We start from the raw sequence: 11,372 nt of genomic DNA, 5'->3' as shown, positions 1-11,372 counted from the left end.
AAAGGAATATTTTTAGCTTTTGATGATCTCCACTACCTTTTGATGATCTCACTAAATTGGGTGAAGGGATTTCACCCTCTTTGTCAGTATCTGGGAATTAGCTGAATATAAACTTGTTTCCTTGCTATAAATACACAGTATATGTTCTCTGCTATCGAAGTATTAGAACAGGCATGTGATGTTTGTAACACATTTATTTTATTCAAAACAAGTCACCTTCATTTTTTCTATATTTTGTTTTATTTTATTAATGTAATAGATTCTATGCTGTCTTTATCTCGTATACTTAAGTTTCAGTTGCCCAAAAACTTCTTTAGTTTTAGTTCTTAGAAAAGTAAATATGATCCATTACAATTATAAAGAGTGAGTTGCGAGCATATTATATGTGTGAATTTCGTGTGTTCCATGGAAGGTTTGAATATTTTAGGGGATTTCTTTTCCCAGTTTATCGAATGAGTTCAACTAATATACTTTATGAATCTTCCGATTCATAATAACAATCTCTGATAATATTATTATATTAGAAATAATTAGGAAAATATTTTTTTTGATCATTTTCCTGGTGATTGATATTATATTTGTGTGTCGGTTTGCTTTAGAAATCTTTCGAATTCTTCAACCAAATGAATTTACAGTTCTTGTTTTTCTTTCTTCCAAGAGTATCATAAGTAAGTATGCATTATTCTTCTCACACAGCTTTGTATGCATGGTTGTGGCACATCCAAATACCAAGGATATCTCACTTCTCTCCTTTAATTTTTCAGTAGAAAAATTCTGAATGCGTTGTCTATGAATAATCGTTCTGGTTGTGAGTATTCCAGCAATTGTCTTCCAGAATTAAAATATATTCATAAGTGATATATTAACTAAATTGTCTTAGCAATCTATCATGAGTTATCTGGCATATACTGTGCACGAAATTTCATCGCCCACCTTCCTAGTTGGTTGGAAAATATACTGGCTGAAACACTGATCACACTCTATGATTTGATATTCTTCCGTTTCTCTGGTATTTTCAAGCCAGGGTATGTTTACATCAGTTTGGTAAGAAACTGATTCCGTTTTGATTAGTGGCGGCTCGTGGCTTGAAATCGTGGGGTTGCTGCAACTTTCGAAATATACATACACACTGTAAGAACAACGTATATATACATGTTTGGAAAAAATATCAAAATTATGCTAAAAATTAAAAAAATAATAATCATTAAAAATTATTGTTCATTATCGATAAAATTATACAGTTTAGTATAATTCAAAATTACTTAAAAATAAAATATATTCTTCTTGTTTTGTTTTGTTTCGAGCGAAAATACGTCAATAACTTTTATCTTGATGTTCGTGTGACTGTTGAAGAATTTGTAGTTCACTTACAGTCACAGAACTTATTTCTTGAGGTTGCATTTCTGAGGTCATAATTGTCAATAACCCCAATAATGTTCTAAAATAAAAACTATAACAAATGTTGTGTCTTTAATTGTAATGTCCAAATATTTAAAGAGATGAAGTAAACACGATAAGCACTACGAACACTCTACTACTGGCGCAAACTGCATATAAACAACAGTGGAACTGCGCGACGGACAGTGCCGCATTACGCTAATAGCTCGCAACTCACTATGACGTGCATATGCTTGCGCGTGTAGCAATATCACTCTGTGGTAAACACATTACTGTTAGCTTCCTTCGCCCTCTTAAGTGCTACAAGATGGATTTTTATTATTTTTTATACAAAATAAGAGAATTGTATAGGATTGTTGATGATAAAATTAAATATTACATGTGCAAATATAAATAAATTAATAAATATATTTATATATCGAGAAAAATTGGGGGTGCTGCAGTTCCTTAGTGCCTGTACAAGAGCCGCTCCTGTTTATAAATACAATCCAGATGTTTAGGTTACTGTATCCATTTATAGGATTATTTTGGTACTTCTTTAAGTGTTTTGTGTTCCAGTTTCAAGTTAAATATTATTAGTTTTTGTTTATATTTATATATTAGTTTTTATCCATACGTTTTATTAATAAATTGATCAGCCAAATTCTTGTTATGATTTATGAAAGTAAAGTAGACCAACTAGTTTTTTTTTAAAAAAAAAAATCAGCTAACGCCTTTTTATTCCCGTATACGGGAGTAGGCGAGGCCATTTAGCCCTATGTAACTTTTGGAGACTGAGTAGGCAGTTCAATCTCCACTGGTACCAATCAGAGATAGATGGCCCAAGGCTATCACTAATTAAGCGGTACACAGTGAAGAGAGACGGCTCAAATGTGCCACCATTTCGTGGTCCCTACCTCTAACACAATATATTTAATGTCTGAAATAATGTGGGTCCTACGGTCGATTTTCTTGAGTTTACAGGACAAAAAACCCGAGTTTCCGGGAGGAAAAACCCGCTTGCCCGTGCCAGAGATTGACTAACTCGGGAACCGGTCGAAAAAAGGCTTAGAAAAATTTCCTCTAGCCGCCGACTAGACTCGAAACCAAGTCCTCCTTCATGCGGCCAAGCGCCGTGGTATGCAAACGCCACATCCACTGAGCTACACAGGCTCCTGGGGCAGTGAAAGATGCACTCAAAGCTCACAGAGACCAATTATGGGAAGAAAGGTTAGCCTCTATCTCACCTACTGATCCTCTATCTGAGGACTACTGAGAAACATTAGAAACAAAGGCAGATCCCTTCTACTTATACTTTCATGAAATCTTAGACTTCGATCACTTGTATAAAATTCACAGACAGGTCAGACACTCATTAAAACTTGATACAGGTGCTGACCATATTGCACCCACATCACCTGCTGAAATATATGATATTATAAAAAATTTAAAGAACAAAAAAGCTCCTGGTTCAGATGGCATCACAAATAGAGTGATAAAGCTGCTTCCCCGAAAAGCTGCGGTGCACCTGACTATAATTTATAAATGCAATCTTAAAGTTTCACTATTTTCCTCCCACCTGGAAACAGGCTGATGTAATCCCAATTCATAAGCCAGGCAAGAATCCACACCTGCCTCAAAATTATCGTCCATCAGCCTCATCTCCAACTTGGGTAAGATTGTAGAGAAGGTCATCCTCTCACGACTTCAAGCCTCAGTAAATGAACTAAACATCCTTCCTAAAGAGCAATTCGGTTTTCATCAACACCATAGCACTACCCAACATATCCTCAGAATAGTGGAATATATTACCACCAGCTACAACTGGCGTTGGAGCTGTTTTCCTTGACCTAGCCAAAGCATTTGACAAAATATGGCACTTCGGATTGCTACATAAACTGATCTCAGCCGGTATCTCATGAAAATGTAGTTAGATCATATCTACAGATCAGAACAATGCAAGTCAAGATCAATGGTACTACCTTATCTCTGCTCCATATCTTGGCCGGAGTACTGCAGGGATTCCCACTGGCTCCATTGCTGTTCTCTGTATACATGTCTGATATCCCGCACAACCCAATGTCATCCATCATGGCCCTGTATGCCGATGACAACACAGCATTATTAGTCAGATCACTCCAGCCACACCTCATTACTAGAAAGCTTCGAGGAAACCTTCTAAAGTTAGAAAAATGGTTCACCAAATGAAGACTACAAGTGAATCCCCAAAAAAGCTCAGCCATTCTCTTCCCGAAAAGATCGATATCTTTTGCTGGTGACGTCTTACTATTCAATACTAAAATTCCCTGGCAGACAGAAACAAAATACATTGGAGTCATCCTCGACAAAAATTAACTTTTAACCGACACATCAAGACTACGTGTGCAAAGGCATCTAAAGTCATCGCCCAGATCTACCCCCCCCCCTAATCAATAGGAACAGCAAGCTAAACATCAGAATCAAATTGCTTTTATACGAGCTGACGATTCGTCCCATAGTCACTTATGCTTCTCCAATCTCCAACCGTACCTCCAATCCTAACATTCGCAAACTGAAACGTGTACAGAACAAGTGCTTGCGAATGATTCTAAACGCCCCATGGTTGGCCAGAAACAGTCAACTTCATCGACATACAAATATTCCTTATATCTTCTCTTTCCTACAATATTTAGCAACAAACGTTTTCCTAAAAACGTCCATACACTCCAACGATCTGGTTCAGCAGCAACATAGTTAGAGGCAACGTAGCTGTAGCCTACGAGGCAACGGATATATTCAAATATAAAAGACCAAAAGGCATTTTAACTTCCTATAGCGATGCATAATCTCCATGCCCATTCAGGGCGAGCAAACTGCTCATAAAATTTTGCCCTCACTGTAGACGTTCCAGATAGCGGGGAATATGAAAAGCATCTTGCTTCATATTTAGTTAAAGATAACTGATCTTTAACCTTCCTCTTCTAAGTTCTCCGGTCCAGGGCATCCTTCGGACTCCATCCTTTCTCCCTAAGATCCTCTGTCACCTTATCCCTCCACCTGAGCTTGGGCCCACCTCTTTTCCTCTTTCCCTCCAACTCCATATATTCCACTCGCTTACCAACATACTCCTCACCCTTCCTCTCTACATGTCCGAACCACCTCAGCCTACTTTCTTGTATCTTCTTGCCAATTGGTCCCACCTTAACCGTCCCTCTGATGTAGTCATTCCTTATCCTGTCCTTCTTTGTCACACCACTCATCCATCTCAACATTCGCATCTCCGCTACCTCCATCTTCCTCTCCTGTGCCTTTGTTATAGGTCACGTCTCCGCGCCATTAAGCATCGCCGGCCTCACCACCATCTTATACAGCTTTCCTTTCCTCTTACAACTCACTCTCTTGTCGCACAGGACCCCGCTCATCTTCCTCCAGTTCATCCAGCCGCATGTTATTCGGTGCCGTATTTCCTCATCCAGGTCACCATTCCTCTCGACGACCGACCCAAGGTACAATTTACCCAAGGTACAGAGTTTTCCTAACCTATAAATAGATCTTTGAACTCAATTACTTTGTTTAAATTGATTTTATCGCTCTTGGTAAATTTATTTTCCGAAGGAAATGCTTTATAGATTCTTGTAAATTTTTGTTGTTCTAGAATCGCTATTTTTATTTTATTTATTTATTTATTTTTTTTGTAAAAATGCATTGAAATTTTTGTTTATTTCTGATATTTTGATTCCTCGTTGGAATTTGATGGATACGCAGTTGCAAATGTCACGCATAGGTGAATATATCAGAGCAGGCAACTATCAACTCCTTGACATAAAAATCGCAATCAGCTGTTTAAATAACGCTATGCACTATGGGATACTCAGGTAATTGATGTGAAGTCAATAGTCTCTATATGCAAGTAGCACAGTCGGTTTTGCTTTGTTTTTTTATGATGATTTTGTTTTACCTGATTTTGCGCCACTAAAATAGCTTTTCACTGACAAAAAAATCATCATTTCAAATCTTTTCATTTGTATTTAATGCTGTAATGAAACTCGTTAGGCCACCTACTAGAAAGAACTTTTGTAAGAGCACTTTCGTTAATGGGTGGGAACTGTTTTCATTGGGATTGGATTTGAGGAAGTTTTGATTGGTGCTTAATCGATAATTTAGTTTCGTAAACATCATTTAATATAAGTGCGTATTAAAAATATTAAACGCTGAATAGTTTTATTTTTATATCTGTATATTTGTTATCACTCAGAATTAAACAATATCTCAGAATTAAATACCTTTTTAATACTAAGAGTAGTAATTTCAGAATTAAAAAAATATTTTTTTTTCTTAAATTAATTTTCAAATTTTTTTTCAGTTACCATTAATTTTTTCGAATAATCTTCTTTCATATAGGAAAGAGCGCGAAATCTTATTTGTTTCTTTCACCTGGAAACTGGCTGATGTGATTTCTATACATAAGCCAGGCAAAGACCCACACCTACCGCAAAATTATTATCCAATCAGTCTCATCTCCAATCTGGGTAAGGTTGCAGAGAAGGTCATCCTCTCACGACTCCAAACCTCAGTAAATGATCTAAACATCCTCCCTAAAGAACAGTTTGGTTTTCGACAACACCATAGTACTACCCAGCAAATCCACAGAATTGTCGAATACATCACCACCAGCTACAATTGGCGCCAGTGCACAGGAGCTGTTTTCCTAGACCTATCCAAAGCATTTGACAAAATCTGGCATTTAGGACTCCTGCACAAACTTATCTCAGCCGGTACCTCACTAAACATGGTTCATTAAATCCATTAAATCGAATTAAATTATATTCAGAATAGATCAATGCAAGTAAAAATCAGCGGTTCTACATCGTCCCACCGCCATATCTTTGCTGGAGTGCCGCAGGGATCTCTACTGGCTCCATTGCTGTTTTCTGTATACATGTCAGACATCCCACATAATCCGATGACTTCCATTTTGACCCTGTATGCGGACGATACGGCAATACTAACCAGATCTCTCAGACCCCATTTCATTACCAGAAAGCTTCAAGAAAACATTCTAAAGCTGGAGGGTTGATTCTCTAAGTGGAGATAAATCAACCCCCAGAAAAGCTCAGCCGTTCTTTTCTCAAAAAGGCCAATGTCTCTTGCAGGAGATGTGTCACTATTCAATACTAAAATTCCCTGGCAGACAGAAACAAATTACCTGGGTGTAATTCTCGACAAAAAGCTATCTTTTAACCAACACATGAAGTCTGCGTGCGCAAAAGCATCTAAAGCCATAGCTCAGATCTATTCGCTAATTATAGAAATAGCAAGCCCAGCAACAGAATCAAATTGCAACTATACCAGATGGCGATTCGTCCTATAATCACCTATGCCTCTCCGGCCTGGAGCCACACCTCTAATACTAACATTACCAAGATAAAAACGACTGCAGAACAAGTGATTGAGAATGATTCTGAACGCCCCGTGGTATGTTAGAAACAATCAACTCCACAGAGACACAAATATTCCCTATATCTTCTCTTTTCTACGATCCTTAGCCACCAAGTTTTTCCTAAAGACGTCCACACACCCCCAACGATTTGGTTCAGCAAGCTGCAGCATACGAGCCAACGGATATATTCAAATATAGAAGACCAAAAGCTATATTAGCCTCCTTTAGCGATGCATAATCTCCATGCCCATTCAGGGCGAGCAAACTGCTCGTAAATTTTACCCTCACTGTAACCACAGCAGATAGCGGGGAATATGAAAAGCATCTTGCTTCGCCCTTAAAGCATAATTGTCAATTTAATTGATAAAAATTAAATAAAATTTATGCTACATTATCTTAAATCATATCTTATCTTATTTAAATTATCTTAAATTAAATGTTATATAAAAGGATATTAGATGTCCGTCATAATTATATAACTAAATGTAAGAAAAAAATTACGCCTTTTACTAGTTTATGAGAATAAACCTTTGGCATAAAAAATGTCTGGTTTCAGTCACTTTTTATTGGATACGGTTTTACTAGTCTGTAACATTTTAGTATTAAATAATTTAGTCTGAATATTATAAAAAAATTAATAATGCTTCATTTGCCATTTTATTCTAACGAAATTCATCAAGACACCTTGCACCGAAATTAATTGATCAGTTATCTATGTGGATGGAAGTGTCACGAATAATAATAATAATTTTTTTTTTAAAAACATTTTATTATGTCTCAGTATAAATTACATACAATAATAATATTTACAATATTTACAATAAGGATTATACAGAATTTTTCAATTTAGAATATACATAATTATAATGATAATAATAATAATAATAATTTATTTATTTATTATTTTAATTTTTTTATGTCTCAGATGAATTGCATACATAGTTGCTGTAGTAATTATATATATATATAATATTTATAACGCATTACAAGTATGTATAACAGATACTTGCGAGTTAGTAATTTTCTTCCTCGAAGCTTAGCAGAGCTTATCTGAGGAAGATAATAGATGACAGAGGGTGGTGGTTTCATGGTTGTGTTCCTATACTGGTCTCAAGCCAGGTGTTGATTTTACTGTTTGTTGGTACGTGCTTGAAAGACTTCGACTGCTATTACAGTTTAACTTTTTTTTTCTTTTTTCTTTTTTTTTTTGTGCAAATAGGGTTGGATTTAGACATGGTGTGTTTGTTTCTTTGTGTTCTTGTAGTGATAGTTTTTGAGAGGGGGGGTTGTCATAGGTTTGTGTGTGTGTGCATGTGGGTGGGGGAGAGAGAAACAGGAATTGCTCTAATTTTCATTCTCGCTATAATATTTATATAGTGCGTGTTTTCCTAGGTTTCTGTCGTCGATCGGCAGTTTGTTTATCATGTCAGGTACGTAAAAGTTTCGGTGGCTTTGCCGTGTTGATTGTTGTACTTATATGTTATGTAGTTTGTTGACTGTGGTCTTGTTATTTGATATGTTGTTCTGGTTACTCTATATGTTGGGCTGTAGTAGTGTTTTAACATGACTGTGTAGTGGCGAAAGTGTTTCGCCTTAAATATTTTGTGTTTTGTCCATGCTTCCTGCATAAGAGTGGGTTGTTCCCAGAATATCAGTTTTATCATTTTATCTTGCAACCATTGTGGCCTGTTAAGTCTGTAGTCTGCGCAGAATGCGTATGATGTGATTGCATATCTTAAAATGTTTTCACATAATGCTTTATAGATTAGTATTTTTATGTGTGTCGGGTTATGTCTTTTAATCTGTATAGTTTGCTTGCTATTATCCTAAGCTTGGTATGTAGGTAGTTTGTATGGCTATTCCAACTTTGACCAGCATCGAAGTGAAGTCCGAGATAGCGTGTTGTTTTCACCTGTGTGATGGTTGTGATTTTAGGTTCTGCGCTTTGTGTATAGGAGGATGAATGTTTGATAGTGAGATATTTAGTTTCTATGGTCAGGGTTTGGGGGTTTTTGAATATCATTAACTTTTTTTTCCCAGGGTTTATATATATGCCGTTTTCGGTTAACCAGTTAGTGATTTGATTGATGTCGTGTTGCATATTTTTGTAAGCGATATTTGCATTGTTGTGAATGGATACTATGGCCGTGTCGTCTCTGTACTGGAAGATTTTACTTTTTAGAGGAAGTTGGCTTATGTCGTGTGTGTACATGTTTAATAGAATGGGAGATAGGACAGCTCCTTGCGGTACTCCACAGGTTACATGTACCTCTTTGCTGTGTGCTGATCCTATACGTGTGATGTGCTTTCTGTTTTTCGTGCATGCTTTAAACCACTGGAGTAGACGACCTCCAATTCCGATAAGGGTAAGTTTCGTTAACAAGGTTTTATGTGTTAGTGTGTCAAATGCTTTTGTTAGGTCAATGAATACCACTAATGTTATTCTGTTTTTATCCAATGCAGCGTTTATTAGATCTGTGAAATCTTTCAGGAGTGTTGCCGTTCCTTTATGTTTTTGAAAGCCATATTTTGTTTTGGGTATGATTTGAAATTTTTCAACGTATGTGGAGAGTTTCTGATGTACAATGCGCTCCATGATTTGGTTGATTACAGGCAGCGTGGCGATAGGTCTGTAATTACTTATTATGTTTATTTTTCCCTGTTTGTGTATGGGTGTGAATTAATGCAGTTTCAGTGTTTCAGGTGTGTGTCCCGTTTCGAAGATTTTATTTAACAGTTTTTGTATAACTGGAAGTAGGTCGGTTGAGTGTTTCTTGATGTCTCTTGGTCTGATTCCGTCTATCCCCGGTCCTTTGTTACGATTAATTTGTTGAATTGCCAGTGATAGTTCTTCTTTTGTTACTGTGGGGAACCACATCGACTGGGTTGCTCGTGGACCTAGTGGAGGATGTTCGTTTGTGTGAGGAAAGGTTGTTTCTTGTAGCTTTTGGACAGAGTTCACGAAGTGCTGATTAAGGTTGTTTGCCAACTGTTTGAGGGATTTGGGATCGCAGGCAAAGCTGTGTTTTATTGTTTCTGAGGCAGTGGTTCTGTGTATATTGTCCAGCATTTCATTAATCAGGTGCCAGGTTTCCTTTATGTCATTCTGAGCTGTTGTTAATTTGTTGCTGTAATAGTTTCTTTTTGCCGTTCTAATCTGAGTTGTTAGGCGATTCCGTTTTCTTTGTATTCAGCTTTTAAAGCGATATTATTCGGCGACTTCTTAAGTTGTTTCCATAGGGCATCTTTTCTTTGTATGTCTGTTAGTATGTTTGTCTGTTATCCATGGATTTTGTTTCGTTTGGGGGCGTATTTTTATTTTTGTTATTGCTTTGTTATATATTTTGTTAAATGCAAGTTTAAGATTATTATATACAGCTTCAGCAGAGTCTAAAGATGCTATCTGCATCCAGTCTGTTTTTTTTATTTCATCGTTCACTATTGCTTCGTTTACAATGCTATGATACTGTTTTATAGTCTCAGTGATTTTTATGTGTTCTGGTTCAGTGTGTAACTGCAATGCTGTGAAATAATGGTCTGCTAGTTTGCATGTTATGACGGCTGCTGTGTGGCTGTTTGGAGGGGCCCTTATATTTATATGATCAATGCAGGTTGAGATTGTTGTGTTTCCGACTATCTCTTCTCGTGTATACGACTGTATGGATGGGGTTATGTTATATGCCGATAATAGGTCTAGGTATTGTTCTGTGTTGTTATTTATGTTCCTAATGTTTATATTAAGGTCTCCTATTATTATCAAGTATTTTGAGGTGCCTACTTTCGTGGCTGAAAGCCATCTGTTTAGTTCTTCTAGGAATTTTGTGGTGCTTAAGTTGGGTGGTCTGTATATTGCGTTTAATATCAGGGAGTTTTCTTGTTTGATGTTTTTAATTTCGATGCACATGTTTTCTGCGTATTCTGATTTATAGTTTATTTCTGTTACTTCTAGTTTATGTTTGGTAAATATTATTATACCACCGCCTCGTTTTGTTTGTCTGCAGTGTTTGTGTTGTTGGAAGTGTGGCATTTGGTAGGAGGATGCCTCTTCGTTTGTCGTAGATACTTCAGTCTAATAATAATAATAATAATAATAATAATAATAATAATAATAATAATAATAATAATAATAATAATAATAATAATAATAATAATAATAATAATTGCTACACTATCCATGCGTGGTTTCGTTAGTTGGAAATCTAAGTTCAAATTAGAGAATACCAACAAGATATCAATATTGTGAGCTGTCCGAAAGAAGCAGGAGACATATTTATTTACTTATTTCATTTATTTATTTTATTTATATTTATTTTATAAATTGAAAAAAAAAAGTTGTTTTTTTTCGCCAGTATTATTGACACTCAAGAATATTCACTAATAGTAATAATATTCGTTGCTGTCTTGTCTATTAAATGCGTGGATAATATTCTGAGAGCCTCCTTAGCTCAGTCGTTATAGACGAAGCCTTCTGGTCGAAAAGTCCTCGGTTCTATTCTCATCCATGGCGCGAGGAACTTTCATCTGGTCTGTTTCGACGAAAGGTGAGTTAGCCGGTCTCGTGCGGGTTTTTTTCAAA

The sequence above is a fragment of the Typopeltis vanoorti genome, chromosome 15, assembly GCF_054136105.1.
Source record: "Typopeltis vanoorti isolate ZY-2024b chromosome 15, IOZ_Tvanoo_1.0, whole genome shotgun sequence".
Taxonomy (NCBI): domain Eukaryota; kingdom Metazoa; phylum Arthropoda; class Arachnida; order Uropygi; family Thelyphonidae; genus Typopeltis; species Typopeltis vanoorti.
This window is presented reverse-complemented; position numbering follows the sequence as displayed.